The following is a 21,211-nucleotide window of genomic DNA, read 5'->3' as shown; positions in this document are numbered from 1 at the left end:
AAGACCTGCCGTATGGACAGTATGAGAAATCTCAAATTAAAATAATTGTTATTCAGAGACAGCCTTTCATTTGAGCCAAGTCTCACAACTTTACATTTTGTAGCCTTTGCCACACAATCATGAGGTCCAGTTGGATTGTTTAAAATATTTGTAGCGTTTTAATTCCCAAGTACAGCAGTTTTTGTTTTAATAGCTCTTCTATAGCATTCTGGTGTGCAGCTAGTGTGAGAGAAAACACCAGTCTGGGTCCCATCTTCCTGCCTTCTGCTTCCCTTTGGCCTCTGGGTCCTAAATGTTGGGCGGGGCTACTAAGCCCTGTGGGAATCAAGCCCCTGTGTAGCAATCCTAGCCTGGTTGATGCTGAGGCTGTGGGGATAGAGGGAGAGACCGGCCAAGTAGAAGTCTTGCTATCGATTGTTTGGGAACCGTGAGGCGGCTGTAGACTTTTACCAGGAAGATGAACTTGTCTTGGTTTGGCTGTATTAAGATTTAGGGAAAATATCTTCTTGTACTACTTAGTTTTGTGGGTCATGCTTGGTTCTCACACAACACTGTGTCTCTGAGCTTCCAGCTCAGTCTGAATGGAGACAAGGGGCAAGGAAGCTGGGGAAAGGGTTGAAGCCGATTGCATTAGTCTGAGGAGTCCACTCTCACAAAACACTCAACTAGGCAGCTTGAAACACTAGTGATTTCTTCTAAGTTCTGTAGGTCAGAAATCAAGGTATTGCCTCCGGTTCCTCAAAAGGTTTTAGTGAAGAATCCGCCCTTGTTCCTTGCAGTTCCTGCTAGGCCAACCATTCTGTGACTTAGGTGATCTAATTCTAACCACTATCTCTGTTCTTGCGTGATTATCTCTTCTTTCTGCCCAAATTTCCCCTTTTCTTGTAAACAGGACAGTCAGAATGAACTAAAGGGCCGACCTCATGTTTTGAGGAACATGCTTCAGTTCATTATATCCTGAAGGAAGGATCCACCCACCCTAGTCAATGGAGATACTCCACTCCACTCCCTCCACTCCTTTTTTTTTTTTTTTTTTTGACAGGGCCTCATGTAGCTTAGGCTGGCCTCAAACTTGTTATATAGCAGTCTGGCGTTGCATTCCTGATTGCCCTACTTCTGCTTCTTTAGTGATGAGATGTGTGCCATGGTGTATGGTGAGACACTCCATTCGTTAAATATTAAATTTCTCTCTGTCTCTTTGTTCTGTCTCTCTGTCTCGTGTGTGTGTGTGTGTGTGTGTGTGTGTGTGTACGCATGTGTGCACGCGCGCCCTTGGAGGCCAGAAGAGAGCAGAATTGTTACCTGCCAAATGTGAGTGCTGGGAACTGAACTTCAGTCCTCTGGAAGAAGTTTATTTTTTCCAGTCCAAGGGAGAATGTACCCAGGCTTCTCTGTGAGCTATTCAGAAGAGACTGCAGAGCAGCCCAGATCTACATTATCATTCTTAAACTGAACCTTTGCTGAACTTGCTGAGACTGTAGTTGGGACAGCCTCTGAGTTTGGGAATCTTAACTCTAAATTCCCTGGCACCTGAAGGTTTAACCAAACCTAGAATGTTATTTTAATGGTGTCACTTGATATTTAATGCATTTTATGTGGCATGGATAACTGATCAGCAGCAGGGTTAAGAAATGGCTTTGGGGCCTCCCTAATTTATATCTGCTATGAGACTTTTCTACCCAATCCTATGGCTCACAAACCAGAAACATTTGGGCTCCCTTGATGCTATTTCTTTAGTGTTCATTCTGGTTTGCCCTTACTGTCTTCGTTTGCTGAAACACCCCCTTGGAAAGTCCTACCTATAGAATCCCCTCACTCTGCACATCTTGAAGAAAAGGGCATTTGGCCATTAGAGCTGGAGAACACCCCACTGCTATGAGGGGTGATAAGGAAGCTGTCTTGGTCAGAATCCATTTGATTTAAATAGCCTTGGCAATCTTTCTGTTACGTTCATTCATCTCTAGTCAAAATTTCCCTGGGGAAAGGGGAGGAAGGGAGTGGGAATTATGATCAATGATTTGGAAATACAAATGGCATATTGTTTGACTTCTAGAAGGTTTTCTTCCAGTGACTTCCTTCTTACTTTTTTTTTTTTTTTTTTTTTTTTTCTTTTACAACAAAGGAAAAAGAGAGGGGAAATTCCCTCTAGGCTAAACAAATTTTAGTTCCATCTTAGTACCCTTGGGAACTCAGTCCCTCACTGTGATCTTGTTTGCCTTTCAGAAATTTTGTGTGATTTGATTCCCTGTCCCTCACAGTCTTCTTCAGATCAGCTCAGATAGAATTAAGACTCATCAGCAGTGCCTGTCTTTTACCTGGGAATGTGAAAGCCATTATTAGCCCATGGTCTACCAGAGAAAGACAGGCATTTTCAAAGGCCAACTGTTTGGGATTTCACTGAGGAATATAGTTCACTTCTGTACAAACCCTCACTGGGCCACCTCATAAAGAATATTTGTGGGATTTTTCCCCCCGAAATATCTTAAGCACAAGGAGCTGTTGAAACAAATATTATATCTTTATTCATGTAGGGTTCTATTTCCTGAAGAGTGGTCTGAGAAAGTTACACCAAGTCCTTGGGGGAAAGGACAGAAGAGTTTATCATGGTGAATTCTCTGAGATAGAGTCAAGCAGGTGGTGAAAAAAAAAAAAAAAAAAACAAGGTGTGGAGTACTGAACAAATTCTGTTTTTTAATTTGTTACTCTCAGAACCTCCTATGCCATTTACATGGTAGCCCTGTTTCATACTATTTATAAGTGTTAATTACATTCATCTTCATAACTGCACTAGTAGACAGTTACTATCAATAGCCCTTATTTTATTAATGAGAATACCAAGAAATGGTGAGTTTCTTGGCTTTGTAATTGTCAGAATCTGCCTCTATCTATATATCTCTGGTACGTATCTCTTTATTTATCTATGGATCTCTGTATCTATCTATGGATCTATGTATCTATCTATCCATGTATCTATGTATTTATGTATCTAATGTATCTATGTGTGTATGTATGTATGTATGTATGTATGTATGTATCTATCTATCTATCTATCTATGTTTGTATGGGGTGATGAGACAGGGTTTCTCTGCATAGCACTGGCTGTCCTAGAACTCTCTCTGTAGACCAGGCTGGCCATGAACTCAGAGGTCTGCCTGCCTTGGCCTCTCCAGTGCTGGGATTAAAGACATGTACCACCATTGCCAAACCCCTCTATCTCTTTAAATGCCAGTGAGATGTCAGTATCTGCTGTGTTCAGCATTCCTTGAACATTCAAGTCCATGTGACCAAGATAAGTATTTCAGGGCTTCAATATCTGTCAAGAAAACTAGTTACTAAAGTGAAAGTATTTTGCCAGGTCAGGAAATATTCAATACATTGAATTTTCAAATGTCACCAACTTCCCATTCCTCCAGTGGCTCAAAATAAAAGTGTTTGGGAGAACAATTTCTTCTTCTCCAACAGCCTAAGTAGGTGCTAATAAGCTAATAAATGGTCTTATAGATAGTGGTCAGGTACTTGTACCTGTGAAGAAAAATAGATGAGTTTTAATTTTCATTATCTGTATGGTTAATGGATATCAGACTGAAGAAACTATTGCTATTCAATAGGGGCATGGAATGCCGTTTCTGGCCAAAGATGTGGCAAATGAAGATTTAACAAGGATTTTTCTATTCTTCTGAATAACAACAACAACAACAAAAATCTTTTAAAAAGGGTGGGGGGGATTGCTAACACTTGCATTAATCTCACCCCTTCCATTTAGCTGCAACAGCAAATTTTCCGGGGTAACAGCAATATGTACCCCACCCCTACATCTTCCTGGAATCATACCAGATACCATAACTGGGGACTTGTGGTTTTCCCATTGTAAAGTAGCTTCTGGAAGATACGCAGCATAGGCTATGAGAATGCCAATTTCGAGGGCTGTTTCACTGTGTTTCCTTCTGTGACAGTATAATCCATCAGCTGCTCTTTGGAAGACAATATAGCAAAAAGAATTGCCCCCTTCTAGTGCTTAAAAGGTACTGAAAGGAGAACATTAATTTATTGCTAATATACACTGTGTTAAAAATAGAATGAAAAATGACTTTTGTTCCCACTTTGCCCTTTGGTTCTAGAATGGTGTGGAGGGGAAAGGGTAGTGGCAATAATTAGAGGTCATATATTGGTCACAACTTAAACCTTGTAGAGTTGAGTAAGAGGTAGGGGAGAGAAAGCTTTGTTCTGAGGCTGTGGGGGAGCTTGCTAAAGGAGCTATTCTCTGTAGCCAGGACACTCTTACTACACTGTTGATAGGAATGTTTACTTCCTCAGCCCAGACCTCTTGAACTTGGATTGGCATTTTCTGCCTGTCCCCTGGGTGCAGCATTAGTAGGCTCCAGAAACTTTCTGGGAGGTGTTAGGCCTGCTGGCCACGGCAGAGAGGAAACAAGCTCAGGTTCGCGAGGACTTCACTTTTGCCGTCCAGAAACATAGAGTAAACTGGTCCATCAGACAGGCTTGCAATCAACAGTCTTCAAATGAAACACTTGTCCACTCAGAATGTCCTGGCTGGACCAGTATCCGGGAGCAGCAAGCTCTGTGAGCTTTCAGCAGATTCATTTCCTCCTACACGTAGGCATTTTAGTTTTTGAGACAGGCTCTTGACACATAGCTCCGACTGGCGTCAAAGTCTTTAGCCTCCTGCCTCAGTCTCCCCAGTGCTAGGATAATAGGCCATGTGCCACCATGCCTACCCTTTACTTAGATTATTTTGCAAAACTGCTTATGGACATTTAAGCTTTGAAAAATGAGCAAATCCTGAGGTGGAAATCAGGTGTCCAGGGCTTCCTGCAAGCTGTGGCTGCTTTTACCTAGTTTGGTCTCGTGAGCTCAGTTGCAAAGTGCTGCCTTCCTTACCTGGCCGTACCAACACCCAAGCATATCTCATTCTGGGAATTAGACTTGACTGGGTCTCACTTGGGAAAGTTTCCAATGATTGATGAATTTAATGAACATTTGGGGGGAACTTCCACTGCCTGTAATATTATCTACATTTGTAAAAACTCATACTAACTAAGGTAAACATTTATGTCAAACTATCTTCAAATTGCCTCCTTGGTCAGCTTGGAGAAGAGTAGATGGCAGTATCTTAGACTTAATTACTTGCTACCACTCTTTAGAGGATTTCGAAAGTATGGGATTCTTTTTCTTAGAGACAAATTGAAGCACATTTTTCTTCATCTACTTTCTTCACTCTCTTCTCCCTTTACTTCAATACATCCCTTCTAATTTAGCTAAGGCAGTTAGGCCAGCTCAACCCATAACTAGAAAAAGAGCAGATGGATGGAAGGCTACATTTGTGAACTGGGCAATGGGGAGAAACCATCTGACCTGTGAGAAGATACAGCTCATTTCTTGGTGCTACATTTAGGTATGGCTGACCATTCTGCTGGAAAGCAACCTATTTTCCATGTGATTATGTATGAGCTCTGCCTGGCTCACGCAGAAAGGTCACCCATTCAACTTTCTGCATTATGAAGAAAAATGAGGCAGAACCTCTCTGAGGGGGTGCCAGCTTTTCAGTGGCCCAGCATCTCATAAAATGAATGTGTTGGGGAAGAATAGAAGAAAACAGGTAGGCATTTGATAAGGCTTTAGAGAGAAAGACTACACAGTCAAACAGTGAAAGAAAGGGTGGAATGAGGACCACAGTTAGAACTGTTTTATTTTATTTTATTATTACTTTTTGAACAGGAACCATAGTGGAAACCTTCTTGCTCCAGTAATAAAAATGTGATTTTCAATTAGTGCGGTAGACAGAGTATTGTCATTTTACATAACAAGAAGTCTGAGTGATCAATGAATCTTTTTTTTAGCAGTATATTTTTTAAATTTTAATTTCTCTTCACAATTTATTTATTTTATATCCCGATTGAAGCCCCCTCCATCAACTCTCCCTCTGCCCTACCCTCTCTCCCTCTCCCCTCTATCCTCCTTCCCCTAGTCCACTGAAAGGGGGAGTTCTCCATTATTGCCATCTGCCCACAGCTTGTTAAGTCTCATCAGGACTGCCTGGATCCTCTTCCTTTGTGGCCTGGCAAGGCTGCATCTGCATTGGCGAGTGATCAAAGAGCAGTCACCTGAGTTCATGACAGAGGCAGCCCCTGATCTCCTCACTCAGAGATCCACATGGAGACTGAGCTGCCCATCAGCCACATCTGAGCAGGGGGTCTAGGTTCTCTTCATGCCTGATCCTCCATTGGTGTATCAGTCTCTGCAGGATGTCCTGGGCTCAGATCTTTTAGTATTGTTGGTCTCCTTGTGTAGCTCCTGTCCCCTCTATGTCCTCTAATCCCAATCCTCTTCCTCCATAAGACTCCCTGTACTCTGCCCAAAGTTTGGCCCTGAATCTCAGCATCTTCTTTGATCCCCTGTTTGGTAAATCCTTTCAGAGGACCCTCTATAATAGGCTCCCATCCCGTTCCCTCTCTTGCACCACTTCTGGTGTCTATCCTGTTTGACATTCTAAATGAAATTTAATCATCCTCCCTAAGGGTCCTCCTTAGTGTTTAGCTTCTTTAGATGACTTCTTTAGATGTTTAGTTATGTGGATGACTATCCTATATAATAGGGATAGTATATGCTTAAAAGTGAGTGTATACCAAGCCAAGCCTGTCTTACTGTTTCTGGGTTGCCTACTCAGGATGATCTCTTCTAGTTCCATCTATTTACCTACAAATTTCATGATTTCCTTGTTTTAAATTGCTGAATAGTATTCCATTTTGTAGATGTACCACAATTTCTGTATCTATTCCTTCACTGAGGGACATGTAGGTTCTTTCCATATTCTGGCTATTACAAATAAAGCTGCTATGAACATAGTTGAGCAAATGTCCTTATGGAATGTTGGGGCATCTTTTTGGTATATGCCCAGGAGTGGTATAGCTGGATCTTGAGGTAGTGCTATTACCAATTTTCTGTGAAAGTGCCAGATTTATTTCCAAAGTGGTTGTACAAGTTTGCACTCTTACCAGCAATGGAGGAGGGTTCCTCTTTCTCTAATCCTCTCCAGCATGTGTTGTCATTTGAGTTTTTGATCTTAGCCATTCTGATAGGTGTAAGATGGAATCTCAGAGTTGTTTTGATTTGCATTTCTTTGATGGCTAAGGATGTTGAACATTTTTTGAGGATTTCTCTGCCATTTGATATTCCTCTGTTGAGAAATCTCTTTTTAGCCCTGTACCCCATTTTTAATTGGATTATTTGGTTTGTTGGTGTCAAATTTTTTGAATTCTTTATATATTCTGGATATTAGCCCTTTTTTGGGTGGAGGGTTGGAGATGATTTTTCCCAGTCTGTAGGCTGTCCTTTTATTCTGTTGACAGTGTCCTTTGCTTTACATAAGCTTTTCAGTTTCATGAGGTTCCATTTATTAATTGTAGATCTTAGAACCTGAGCTGTTGGTGTTCTCTTGAAGAAATTATTTCCTGTGCCAGTGAAGTCAAGGCTCTTCCTCAATTTTTCTTCCAACAGATTTAGTGTGTTTGTTTTATGTTGAGATATTTGATCCACTTGGACCTTAATTTTGTGCAGGGTGATAGATATGGGTCTATTTGCATTTTTCTACATGTGGACATGCAGTTAGACCAGCACCATTTGCTAAATTTGCTGTCTTTTTTCCATTGTATGGTTTTGCCATCATGGTCAAAAATCAGCTGTCTATAGGTGTGTGGGTTTATACCTAGGTTTTCTAATCAATTCCATTGATCCACCATTCTGTTTCTATGCCAGTACCATGCAGTTTTTATTACTGTTGCTCTGTAGTACAGCTTGAGATCAGGGATGGAGATACCTCCAGATGATCTGTTATTGTAGAGAATTATTGTACCTATTCTGGGTTTCTTGCTATTCCATATGAAGTTGAGAATTTTTGTTAATTTGATGGCAATTACATTGAATCTGTAGATTGCTTTTTGTAGGATGGCCATTTTTGCTATGTTAATCCTGCCTGCTGAGCCATGCGCATCAGAGATCTTTCCATCTTCTGATGTTTTCTTCTATTTCTTTCTTCAGAGACTTGATGTTTCTTTCTTTTTTTTTCATACAAGTCTTCGACTCGCTTGGTTAGAGTTACACCAAGATACTTTGTGTGTTCTGTGGCGATTGTGAAGGCTGTTGTTTCCCTAATTTCTTTCTTAGCCTAACTGTCTTTTGTATACAGGAGGGCTACTGATTTTTTGAGTTAATTTTGTATCCAGCCCTTTGTTGAAGGTGTTTATCAGCTGTAGGAGTTCCATGGTAGAGTTTTTGTGGTCACTCATGTATACTATCATATCATCTGCAAATAGTGATAATTTGACTTCTTCCTTTCTGATTTGAATCCCCTTAATCTCCTTTAGTTGTCTTATTGCTCTAGCAAGGACTTCCAGAACTATGTTGAAGAGATATGGAGAGAGTGAGCAGCCTTGCCTTGTCCCTGATTTCAGTGGGATTGCTTTAAGTTTCTCTATAGTTTGATGTTGGCTATAAGTTTGTTGTATATTATCTTTACTATGTTTAGGTAAGTACCTTGTATCCCTGATCTCTCCAGGACTTTAAACATGACAGAGTGTTGGATTTTATCAAATTCTTTTCAGCATCTAAGGAGATGATCATGTGATTTTTTTTCTTTCAGTTTGTTTATATGGTGGATCACATTGATGGATTTCTGTCTATTGAACCCCCCTGCATATCTGAGATAAATCCTACTTGGTTATAGTGGATGATATCTTTGATGTGTTCTTTGATTCGGTTTGCAAGTATTGTGCTGAGTATTTTTGCATCAATGTTCATAAGAGAGATTGGCCTGAAATTCTCTTTCTTTGTTGGATCTTTGTGAGGTTTATGTATCAAGGTGACTATGGCTTCATAGAATGTGTGTGGTAATTTTCCTTTTGTTAATATTTTGTGGAGTACTTTGAAGAGTAGTGGTGTTAGCTCTTCTTTGAAGGTCTGGTACAATTCTGTGCCAAAACGTCTGGCCCAGCACTTTTTTTTGACAGGGAGACTTTGATGACTGCTTCTATTTCCTTATCGGATATAAGACTGTTTAGTTTATTTGCCTAGTCTTGACTCAGCTCTAGTACATGTAATCGATGAAGAAAATTGTCCCTTTCATTTAGATTTTCAAATGTTGTGGCGTATAGGCTTTTGAAGTAAGACCTAATGATTGTTTAGATTTTCTCAGTATCTGTTGTTATGTTCCCCTTTTAATTTCTGATTTTGTTGATTTGGATAGTATCTCTCTACCTTTTAGTTAATTTGGCTAAAGGTCTGTCTATCTTGTTGATTTTCCCAAAGCACCAGCTCTTGGTTTCATTGATTCTTTGAATTGTTCTCTTTGTTTCTAGTTTATTGATTTTAGCTGATTATTTCCAGCTGTCTACTCCTCTTGGGTGTGTGTGCTTCTTTTTTTCCTGGTGCTTTCAGGTGAGCTGTTAAGTTGCTTATATGAGGTGCTTTGAATTTCTTCTTGAATGCACTTAGTGGTATGAATTTTCCTCTTAACACTGTTTCCATTGTGTCCCATAAGTTTGAGTATGTTGTGCCTTCATTTTCATTGAATTCTAGGAAGTCTTTAATTTCTTTCTTTATTTCTTCTCTGACCCAGCTGTCATTGAGTTGTTCAGTTTCCATGTGTGTGTAGGCTTTTTGCTATTTCTGTTGTTGTTGAGATCCAGCTTTAGTCCATGGTGGTCTGATAGGATACAAGGGATTATTTCAATCTTCTTATCTCTGTTGAGGCTTGCTTTGTGACCAATAATATGCTCTATTTTGGATAAGGCTCCTTGAGATGCTGAGAAGAAGGTAAATTCTTTTGTGTTTGGGCAAAGTGTTTTATAAATAACTGTTAGGTCCATTGGATCCATGGCATCTTTTAATGCCATTGTTTCTTTGTTTAATTTCTCTTTTGTTGAACTGTCCTTTGTTGAGAGTGGGGTGTTGAAGTCTCCCACTATTTGTGTATGGGGATCTATGTGTGGTTTATGTTTTATTAGTGTTTCTTTTACAAATGTGGGTGCCCTTGTATTTGGGGCATAGATGTTCAGGATTGTGATGTCTTCCTGGTGGAATTTTCCCTTGATGAGTGTGAAGTGACCTTCCCCATCTCTTTTGATTAATTTTGGTTGAAAGTCTATTTTATTGCAAATATTTCTTTTAAATATTCAGAGCTATTTTTCTAATATGGTACAATCTAGTACATAACAGAGTATTATTTTACAGTTTACATAATTTTTTCCCTGTAAAATATTTATTATGTTTATTTATTTTATTTTATTTTTTTGAAACATGATACTGTGTGCTTTATTTAGACCTTCATGAGGATATTGTAGAAAGTCCTGCCTCGAACACAGTAGAACTTTCTATAAATGATTCTCTTCTAAATTAGTCTCCATAGGTCAGCAGTGGAAATATTTGCAATAGAAACAAAATAAAACAATTGGTGTAACACAGTAATATATAAATGCTATCTATAATAGTGATCAAACATTTTGTTCTCTGGTTATTTTCAATTATTGGGATTTTAGCTTAAAAAGATAACTTATGAAATACCAAATTTTCATTACTGTAAAGAGCAGAAATAGTTAATAAAGACATAATTTCAAGCAAAAAAAAAAAAAGAAAGCAAACTGAAAAAGATGGTTAGTAGCTTTGCCTACTCCATGTTGGACTATTACTTGGAAACGTAAGATAAATAAAATTCATTTCCATCCACAAAAAAAAAAGAAAGTCTATTTTATTAGATATTAGAGTGGATACTCCTGCTTGCTTCTTGGGTCCATTTTCTTGGAAAACCCTCTTCTAGCTGTTTACTCTCAGGTAATGTCTATTTTTGTGATTTAGGTGTGTTTCTCATAAGCCACAAATTGTTGGGTTTTATTTATGCATCCGTTCTGTTAGTCTATGTCTTTTTAGAGAGAGTTAAGTCCATTGATGTTGAGAGATTAATGACCAGTGGTTGTTAGATCCATTCATTTTGATGTTGGTTGTGGTAGTGTCTTTGTGTGCTTGGCTACTTTTAGTTTTGCTGTAATGAGGTTATTTAATTCCTGTGTTTTCCTGAATGTAGTAAGCTTTCTTGTGTTGTATTTTACCTTGTAATATCTTCTGTAAGCCTGGATTTGTGGGTAGGCATTGTTAAAATTCGTTTTTTGTCATTGAATATATTGATATCTCCACTTAAGATGTTTGAGACTTTTGCTGGGCATAGTAGTCTGGGCTGATATTGTGTTCTCTTACAGTCTGCATGATATCCATCCAGGCCCTTCTGGCTTGTATAGTCTCTTTTGAGAAGTCAAGTATGATTCTGATGGGTTTGCCATTGTATGTTATTTGGCCTTTTGCCCTTGAACATTTTAGTATTTTTTCTTTATTTTGTATACTTACTCTTTTGATTATTATGTAGCGGGAGGATTTTCTTTTCAAGGGTCTAATCTATTAGGCGTTCTGTAGGCCTCTTGAATGCTTTTAAGCCTCTTCTTCAAATTGGGGAAATTTTCTTCCATAATTTTCTTGAAAATATTTTCTGGGCCTTGGAGACTGCAATCTTCTTTTTCCACTATTCCTATTATGCTTAGGTTTTGTCCTTTCATGTTGTACTTGATATCTTGGATGTTTTGTGTCAGGAATTTTTTAGATTTATTATTTTCTTTGGCGGATACATTGATTTCTTCCATTGTTATCTTCCACACCTGAGATTCTTTCTTCTATCTCTTGTAGTCTGTTGGTTATGCTTACCTCTGTAGTTCCTGTTTTCTTTCCTAAGTTCTCCCTCTCCATGATTTTCTCCGTTTGTGTTTTCTTTAATTTTTCTAATTCTGTCTTCCAATCTTGAATCATTTTGTTGATTTCTCTCAACTGTCTGACTGTATTTTCCTGTTTTCCCTTCAATTCCTCACCTGTTTGTTTGAATTTGAATTTTCCTCTATTTCTTTTATTTCTTTCAGTGATTTAATTATTTCCTCTCTAAAGGCCACAAACTGTTTGGCTGCATCTTCCATCATTTCTTTACGGATGGCCATAATCTGTTTTATCTTCCTCTATTTATTTATGAATTGCCATAATCTGTTTGCCTTTTTCTTCCTCAATTTCTTTACTCATTTTATTTTTTTTCCATTATCCCCTTCATAAGCATAGATGTAAGGTCATTTTCTTGAATTTAATTCATGTTGGGGTTTCCAGGGCTACTTGTCCTTGGATAGCTGGTTTCTGGAGATGCCATATTGTTTTGCCTTTTGTTGGTTGTGCTTTTATGCTTGTCTCTATCTATCTGGCTGTCTCAAGTGTTGGTTGTTAGTTTCTGGTGCCTACTGGAATCCTGGGGTAGGGAGAATACCCTTGGCAGGACGAGGGTTGTTCCTGAAGGAGGCCTCCTCAGCTTTTTGGGTATGGTCATAGAATAGCTAGTGTTTCTCATGAAATTGACACAGCTTAACTCAGATGTATGGTCCAGTGGTGTAATTGGGGTCATGGGTAGTCAGGATGGCTCTCCTCCCACAAGGAGAAATCCTGGAGACAGCTGCCCTGCCTGTGGGTTTCTTGCTCTGAATTTAGTGAGCTGCTGCTGCTCTTGCTCTTACACTGTATTTGCTGGGCACAGCCCTCTTAAAGAACCATGGAGACCTGAGGTTTTGTCAGTTTAGCTAGGGAGACAGGTTTTGCCTTGGAGCAGTGTCTGGTGGCTGATCCTGTAGGTGTCTGTATGTTTAAGGTTGGAGCCCTGTGCCCCAGTACCCAAGTGGTAATCAGTGGCAGGTGAGCACAGCACTTAGGCATGTGTCAGGAGGCTAGATAGGATCTTGGGAAACCCAGGAACTTTTCCAAGTATTAGCTGGGAGTTATGAGGTTGGACCTGATGTTTTCTTTTCCTGTGGTGTTTCCTCCTGACAAGGGAACCCAGTCTCTGGTGTTGTGGGGCCCACAGTTCATTCTGGGATAGTGATCATAGCAGGCAGGCATGTGTTTCTGAGCTGTGGACTGAATGGTGGCTGGGACCTGGGAACTCTTCTGGGGTTGAGTTTGGTGACCTGAGAATGGGCCCAATTGCTTCCCACACCGTGGGGTGTCCTCTCACCTGGGAAACACAATCACTGGTGTTTCAGGGCCCACAGTTTGGTCTGTTGGTCACTGTGCAGTCACTGCTGTCCTGCTCATCAGACACAGTGTCCTCTCTGCCATCTTAGATCCCCTCCTTGATCAATTTATCTTAATCTGTAGTCAAGGTAATGTGTCCCAGTTGTATAAGTCTATTCTCCTTGTTTCCTTGTCTGTTATCTCCATCCCACAGAACTAAAGTGGTCCAGATCTACTTATGGTTTAGGATTGACATTTATCAAAAACCCAGTAGGAATGGGAATGCATTATACCAGTCTTAGAACAGTGACCCAAGACACGGAAGTTTTCCTTAAATGCACACACACATGCACAAAATCATGCACATATGCATGCATGTATACATGTACCTTGTTTAAGCAGAAACTGATACCAACCTCCTTATATCCTTCATTAATAAATCTGATAAACTGTGTTCAGCATCAGCATCACTCAATGTATCCCCATGTCCTCTTTCCTACCTTTGCAATAGCAGTGCATATTTACACCAAAATGGTTTATAAATATATTTTGCCTCTAATATTCACACAATAATAAAAGCATCCTTATAATTTTATCAAAGGCGAGGAAGAAGCATAAATTGGGTTGTTAGGAAGTTATCTGCCTTTTTTCCCCATTTTTATCCTAGGATACATATAAGATGTGTGGTTAATTAGACTTTCTCTGAAGTTTATAGCAGTGAAACAAATATACTATTTGAAGTGCCTTTGTCCTGGTTCCCCCTAGCAACCATAATTAAGGAGTCCAGCACAGAATATCTAGCAATTATGACCAGAGATACTTTGAAATGAGTTGTTGGGGACTTTTTGGCTACCAACATGTTACTGTGGGAGAAAACTTAGATGGTGGGCCTGGACACTTGGTCAGCCAAGATTCTGGCTCTGTCTAGGGTATGGAGTAGATGAGAGCTAGCCCTAGCATGGAACTTGGATACCTCATCTGTACATGCAGCAAGATTCTATGTGGAGGGCTACTGAGTTCTTTCAGTTGGAAAGTTGAAGCACTTTTTAACTACATTTCTCATTGCTGTGACTAACTACCTGACAAGAAGCAACTTAAAGGAGGAAATGTTTATTTTGGCTCACAATTGCATGACAGCAATACCACCAAGGCTGCCTATTCAGATCTTGATGAATCAGATAGCAGAGAGAGGGGATTTGTCTGTCTGTGCTCAGCTAGGTTCTCCTCTTTCGCTTTCTATTCAGATTGGAGTCCCAGCCCATGGGTTGGTACCACATTCATGCTGAGTGTTCCCTCTCATTTAATCCTCCTTGGAAATGCCTCCATGGAAACACCCAAAAGTATGACTCTCTAGAGTTGCCTCATTAGTGTGCTTTTTAATTTAATGAAGTTGATCATCAAAATTAACCACCACAATTTTGAAGTAGAGTAATATTTTCTTTGACCTCGTTTTTCTTCTGGGAAGATGTACCCAAGAGTAAGTGTGACAATCTTGAAGTATCAGATGGCTTGTCTTTGGGCCATAGTTATGGTGTCAGGGAGATGAGCCCATCAGTAATTTTAACTTTTTAAAAATGGTTTATGAGTGTCCCTTGCGAGTCTGATTAAAACAATGGATTGCTTTTCAGTTAAATGTATGGATGCCTACTTATATTCATTTTTAAGTGCTCTGACAGGAGCCATGGGTTCTAGTAAAACTTGCTATACTGTAGATTTAAAAACTGTACCCAAGCTCGGGTGGTCTGTAGCTTTAAGCTATAAAATAGTTTTAGTATTTTCTAGCTCATTATACTGGTTTTTACTTCCAGATAAGACTTTCAAATAACTCTTCATTCTTTCAGATCCCTTCTCAATCTTCCCCATGAGTTAATGCCACGGTGAACATTATTTTTTTCCCTAATGAATAACTCTTCCTTGGTGCTTACTATGTTCCATCGACATGAATTTAAGTATCAATGTATTTAAATTCTTACTTAAACCCCATAAAATCATTACTGTTTTCATTATTCTATAACAAATAAGAAAACGGAGAGAGACATAGACTTAATCTGGCAAAAGTCATTAAGTAGGTGAGTGGTGCAACTGGGTTTTGAGCTCCCACAATTTGGCTCCAAGGTCTGTGCTCTTAAGTGTATGCCAAATTCCAAAGCACTTGGGTGCTAGGAACTTAGCAACAAAGAACATTCTGAGAAAAGTCTCCAAGTTGAAAACCTTGGATTCTTGTATGTGTGTGTTATATTTCAATAAAACATTTATCTTAAAATATCTAGACCACCTTGCCTGGTCCCAGTGGGAAGGGGTGTGTCTAGTCCTGCAGAGACTTGATGTGCCAGACAGCATTGACACCCGTGGGGGCCTCACCCTTCCCAGAGAAGAAGGGGGGTATGGGGAAGGATCTATGTTTGATGGAGTACTGGGGGGGGGGTTGCCATCAGGATGTAAAGTGAAATTCAAAAATAAAAAGAGTGAAAAAAAAAGAAAAATCTGTGTCATGTTGGAATGCTTTTGGAAGCAAGGACAATCTGATTAGTAGTGGATTAAAGCTGAGAGAGAGTCAATTGTTTTTTGAACAGGGAGACAAGAGTTTCAGTGTGAGGAGAACTCTTCTACCCTTCTGCCTACCCCTCCTATGTAGATAAGGTGGTTTAAGGCTTAGAAGCTGTCTGGTGGACTTTACCAAAACACCCACCTTCTTCTATGTGTGTCTCTTCTCTCTTTGTAAAGCCTCCCAGCCAACTTTGCCATTAGTCACACTTGCCAGGAGAGTGAAATGGGCAGACTGGCCACCTCCATTAAGTAACCTGGAAAAGTGAATATTTGACTTTTCCCAACCTCTGTTGGCTGTGATGAGCAGAAGGGGCCAAAATGAACATTGGATATCATTCAATATTAAAGAGCAAAGAAAACAACAGAAGTGAACAGGAAGCCTTCTTTGAGATCAATGGTGTCCAATGAATATTTTTAGATCTAAAAAAAAAACAAACAAAAACGTATCACAGTGATCCCATTATTGGACTGGGGGAGGGGCATAGAAGAAGAAGGAGGGAGGGGAGAGGGACGGGGCTAGACAAGGTGTTGGATAACGCTCGGAGTAAGAAGTATCTGTAACAGCAGATTTGAAAGTCTCTTCTATTAAGTTAGAATTGTATATTCCTAACCAATGGCTTAATTTGAATCTTTAAAAAAAATGCTCATCTCATTATCTTCATTAATGGAGAGTACATAAAATGTACTGTGTATCACAGATGCTAGAACAGACTTAGCTAGATGATGCAACTTTTTCATCCTTCGAATAATTCTTGTGCATTTTTTTTAGCAGTGAAACTGTCTAAATGGTGTATCATCCTGGTGGGAGGGGAGGATCAGATGGTTAAGTGGTTTTGCCATCAACTTTGTGTCTGGATGGGAATGATTTTTCTCCTGTTCATATGACCTACTCAACCCCTTAAAAGTCATGTCTGGAGATGGAACAGTTTGGCTCTTCTGCTTTTGAGTTGCATATTTCCCACAATATCTGCTTGCTAAGGTTTTGACATATTTTCAATTTATCCAGAAGCAGCCAAGGCAAAGATTTGAGTATGTCGAGTACAAATTGGTCATTTTTCGTAGGGAAGGTAGCAATCCTAGAGGAGCTGTGAAAATGAGTCAGGAAATAAAATGTAAATTATCTAGTAAATTACCTTTGAGGTAGGTAGAGCTTGATAGTGTCAGAAAGATTCTGATCAGTTGCTTCTACTTGGGGCTGAGAGAGCCCAGACATTTATATTAAAGATTTTCAATATTATTAAAGAAAGTCTTCTTCCAAATGGTGTTAATCCTCTGGACTGCCTGACTTGCCATACATGTGAGATAAATAGGGTTCCAATGACCAATGGTAGCTCCAAGACAAAGAAGTACCGCTTCTGACATTAGTGAGTTATGAGGATGGGGAGATTTGATTTTCTTCTATTAATGTTAACTCCTTCAGTTTCCATGTGTTTCTTCAAAGTTTATGTGTTAAAAACTCAATACCAAAAAGCAACCGAATTGAGAGGTGGGCTTTTAGGTGGCTATCAGGTCATGGAGCTCTCATGTATGATTTGTATCATTTTCTGTGGAATGGAAGTGGAAGTGTGTTAGTTAGTTATAAACGAGAGTTTGGCTCCCCTTTCACTCCTTGTCAGATATTGTCCTTCTGCCATGGTATAATGTAGCAAACCTTATTTTAATGCTGTATTTGCCAAGTATAAGAATAGTGATGAAAATATGGTAAGCAGATAAGTACAAAGAGGGTATTTGAATATATTTTTATGCCAGATTTAGACATGAACTATTTCAGCCGGGAACCTATACAAAGAATTTTCTAGATCTTCTTGTTTTATTTATTTAATGTTGCAATTGTCCAAACGCATACATGTACAAAAGCAATGAAAATTAACTTTGAAGCTTGAGGTTTAGGTAAATCTGAATCACAAAATCATTCATTGATAACACTTGCTATGAGTATTGGCAACCCATCCCTTTTTTCTCCATTTTTTTCCTAAGTGCATTTGTATGATTCAAGCTTTTTTTGTTTGTGTTTTGTTATTGTTTTTTTTTCAAATTAAAATTGGAAACAGATCATGAAAAAAGACATTGATTCCTTTGTATTATGTGACTATTAACAAAATATAATTGTTAAAATTAATAAATCAGTTATGACACAAAACACAATGATGGATACTCTTTTCAGCACATATATCTTGTTGGCATTACAAGACTATCCTTAATTCTAGGTCTTTTTTTGCTATATCCTTTAGATGATATCTGAGTCCTTTTGCATAAAGTTTTCCATTCAAAAATAAGATACTAGACACCCTAAAAATTGCACTGGGGCAAGAATTTACACAACATAGTAGTTCAATCAGGAACTAAAGAAACCCTACAGATGGAACTGCCAACTTCAGAAAAAATTCTGAAGTAGAACTTTTGGCTAGTATTTTTCTCCAGGCACTTTCTACACTCTGAGTATGTAGATTTATCCTGTGATATTTCTGGGGGCTTCCAGGGCTTCTGTGGCTAGTCAGAAGCTTTGCCACATTCTGGCTTTCTCCCCTTACTCTGATCTTCTCACCTCCCTCAACTATTTTTTCCTACTTTAGTAAGGATTTAGTGCTGGGTCTGAGACCAAAAAATTAAAACAGAAGCAAAATGAGTTTCACAATTTTGTAAAAGTGTTCAGTTTGACCTCTCAATGCTAAGTAAGTTTTGATATCTTTGTACCTAGTGTCCAAGGTGAGTTTTCCAACTGAGAAAGAATTCTCCTGAAGTTCTCTTTCTACCTTTTTTTTTTTTAAATTGGGGAATAAAACACATACTGTGAAGTATAGAAATTTCAAGTGAACAACTCCATGAATTTTAGTGAAAGGATCATACCTGTGTAACTACTACTAAGGGAGAGAGTTTATTTTATGAACACCAAGAAGCCTACTTCAGATCTGCCCCATCGTAGCCACCCCAAAAGTAAAGACAGCCTTTTGGCACACATGATTTTCCCAGTTTTGAGCTTCATATAAATGGAATCATACAGCATGTGCTTTCTGTGCTTTCCTTTGTCCAACATTGTGTCTTAGAGGCACATTCATGGTTGGGTGAATAGCAATCTAGTTTTCATTTCTGTATAACATTCAATCATGAATCAACTGCAGTGTTTTCTTATGCTGGGTCAGTTTCAGTGTCTTCTTAATGATGACTCTCAGAAGGTCATTGAGATAGGATGAGATCACAAACAGATTTAAACTGTTGTGAGGAAAATAATCATCAAGGGCTGGGTAGAATAGCATAGGCTTATCTCTCAGAACTCTGAAGACAAAGCATGAGGATAAACAAGGGTGAGCCTACCTCAAAAAAACCCAAACAAAAACAAAAACAAAAACCAAAGCAAAATTCATTCAACAACAGATTGACAACAACCAATCAAGCCTATTCACCTAGCATGCATTTAAGCTTACTTACTATGTGTCAAATATTAACCTGAGTACTTACTAAATATGAATCCATTATGAGATAGTTTACGTAATTATTCCCATTAAGCAGGCAGAAACTTAGGCATGGATTGACTATGTCACTTGCTTCTCAGCTAATGTACAAAGGAAGTCCTCACTAACGGGATAGGTTTAAATCAGGTTCTCTAGTAGTATATTTTATATTTACTTTTATTCGAACACATAGTATGGTGTATGATTTGTATGTTTTATGTCATTCAAGACCATGTGCACAGTATCCAGGTCTCTCTTTTTTATTTGTTAGGCTTAGTTCAGTGAATGACACAGGATCTGGGCTGAGCACGCGTTTATAAAATGCCTAAGTATTTATTTTTTTAAATACAGTTTCCTGGTGTATGGAGTAAGATCTGTGAATATATAGGGAAAAGATAAAGGGAAATAAGGGAAGATTATATTACCCATCCCTAGAAGGTTAACAAGGCAAATAGCTCAGGGCAGTTTTTATAATGTAAGCCAAGGATACCGTAAGAGGAAGTGTCTAGAGCTGGTTATGTCATTAGAAATGTAACCCTTTGTATGCTAGCCAAAGTATTAATAAAAATACAACATGTGCTCATGCCTACATTTATATCTTTTTTTTGTAGTTACATTCCAGAAAGTATAATTAAAAGTTAAAAAAGAATTTATTCATCCCAAATATTATCATTTCAATGTGTGAGATATTTTAGATTCTGTTTTATTGTGTTTCTAAAAACTACAATATATCCATAGGGTACATATGCATTTATATATACATAGGGTATATATAACTGCATTTCAAGTGCAGAAATAACCCTCATGTGATTAGGGGTTACTCTACTGAAAACCGCATGTCTATAGCCTTGCTACTCAGTGTGGTTTTTGGACTAAGCAGCAACACATTAAAGGTGAGTTTTCTCGAAATACAGAATCTTGGGACCCGCCCAGTGCTACTGAATCAAACTCTGTCTTTTAATGAGCTCCTGGGGTGATTTGTTTGCACATCAAAGTATGAGAAGGCAGCCTAGCGATCAACTGCATTAATGGAGCATTTTCTAATGAATGCCAGATAACATCTGACTAATCCTGAAATCACAGCCACAGGGTCTCTCATTAACTTCATTTAACTTCCCTCCTTCCCCCTCTTCTTCTCTCTGTCATTTCCTTCCTGCTGGCCTTTCTTGCTTCCTTTCCTACACTGGTTCCCACATTAAACAAAAAAAAAAAGACTTTATTTCAATCAATAAGGCTGTCCCTCTTAAATGACAGTGCCAAGCTATCACATTCTGCCAGCTCTTCCTTTGTGAACGGAGGGAAGCAGATTTGGCCTCGGTCCTATCTTTCTGCCATTATCCAGTATTAAACGTCCTTCAATGAGTATGTGCAGCCAGTTCCCTGCAAGACCCCATGCTGGTTTATGTCACTCCTGCATTAACCTCATTGCTAACGAAACATCCCTATTATGAAGCCATTAAAAGCCAGGCTGATTCACCTGGCAGCCCTTGAAGCTTCCTTTGGCCTTTCCTGAATACACAGACAGAATTTTAGCAATTCCTTCCATAATCATCTTTTCTTATATCTTGCAGGGATTCATTTCCTTTTGCACCTCTCTCAATCTTCCCTTTTCTTTTTCTCCTCTGCCTTGTTCTTCCTCTCCTCTTATGGTGCGTTGTCTCCCTGCATTTTAAAAACAGCACTCTCTCTTTCCAGGAGAAGGTAATTCCTTGTTTGGAAATGGGTTGGTTATAGCTGTGTACACACTCATCGAGCTGGAGCCTCATGAGCAAGACTGTCTCCAGTCACTCGGGCTCAGGCATCATTCAGTCAGTTACTGCTTTCCAGCTCCATCCAAATGTTTTTGCCTGTTTGATGAAATTGCAAAGTGGGGTGCATATTGGCAAGTTGAAGGTAAATATTGCAGAAGGTTATAGAGTCAGGTTTTGGAAACATCTTTTTGTACATTGTCCATCTTTCTTGTGTACTTTTAGGAAATGCAATGATACGTGATTACGGTCCTGTGTGTAATCCTACACCTGAGTTTAGAGAGACAATGTAAGATGAAGTTAGAGATGTTCTGCCTCTGGGAATTTGTGTTATGTCTGTAACTTGACATTTCCTCAAAGTGACAAAGGAAG

Source organism: Meriones unguiculatus, chromosome X (assembly GCF_030254825.1).
Source record: "Meriones unguiculatus strain TT.TT164.6M chromosome X, Bangor_MerUng_6.1, whole genome shotgun sequence".
Lineage (NCBI taxonomy): Eukaryota > Metazoa > Chordata > Mammalia > Rodentia > Muridae > Meriones > Meriones unguiculatus.
This window is presented reverse-complemented; position numbering follows the sequence as displayed.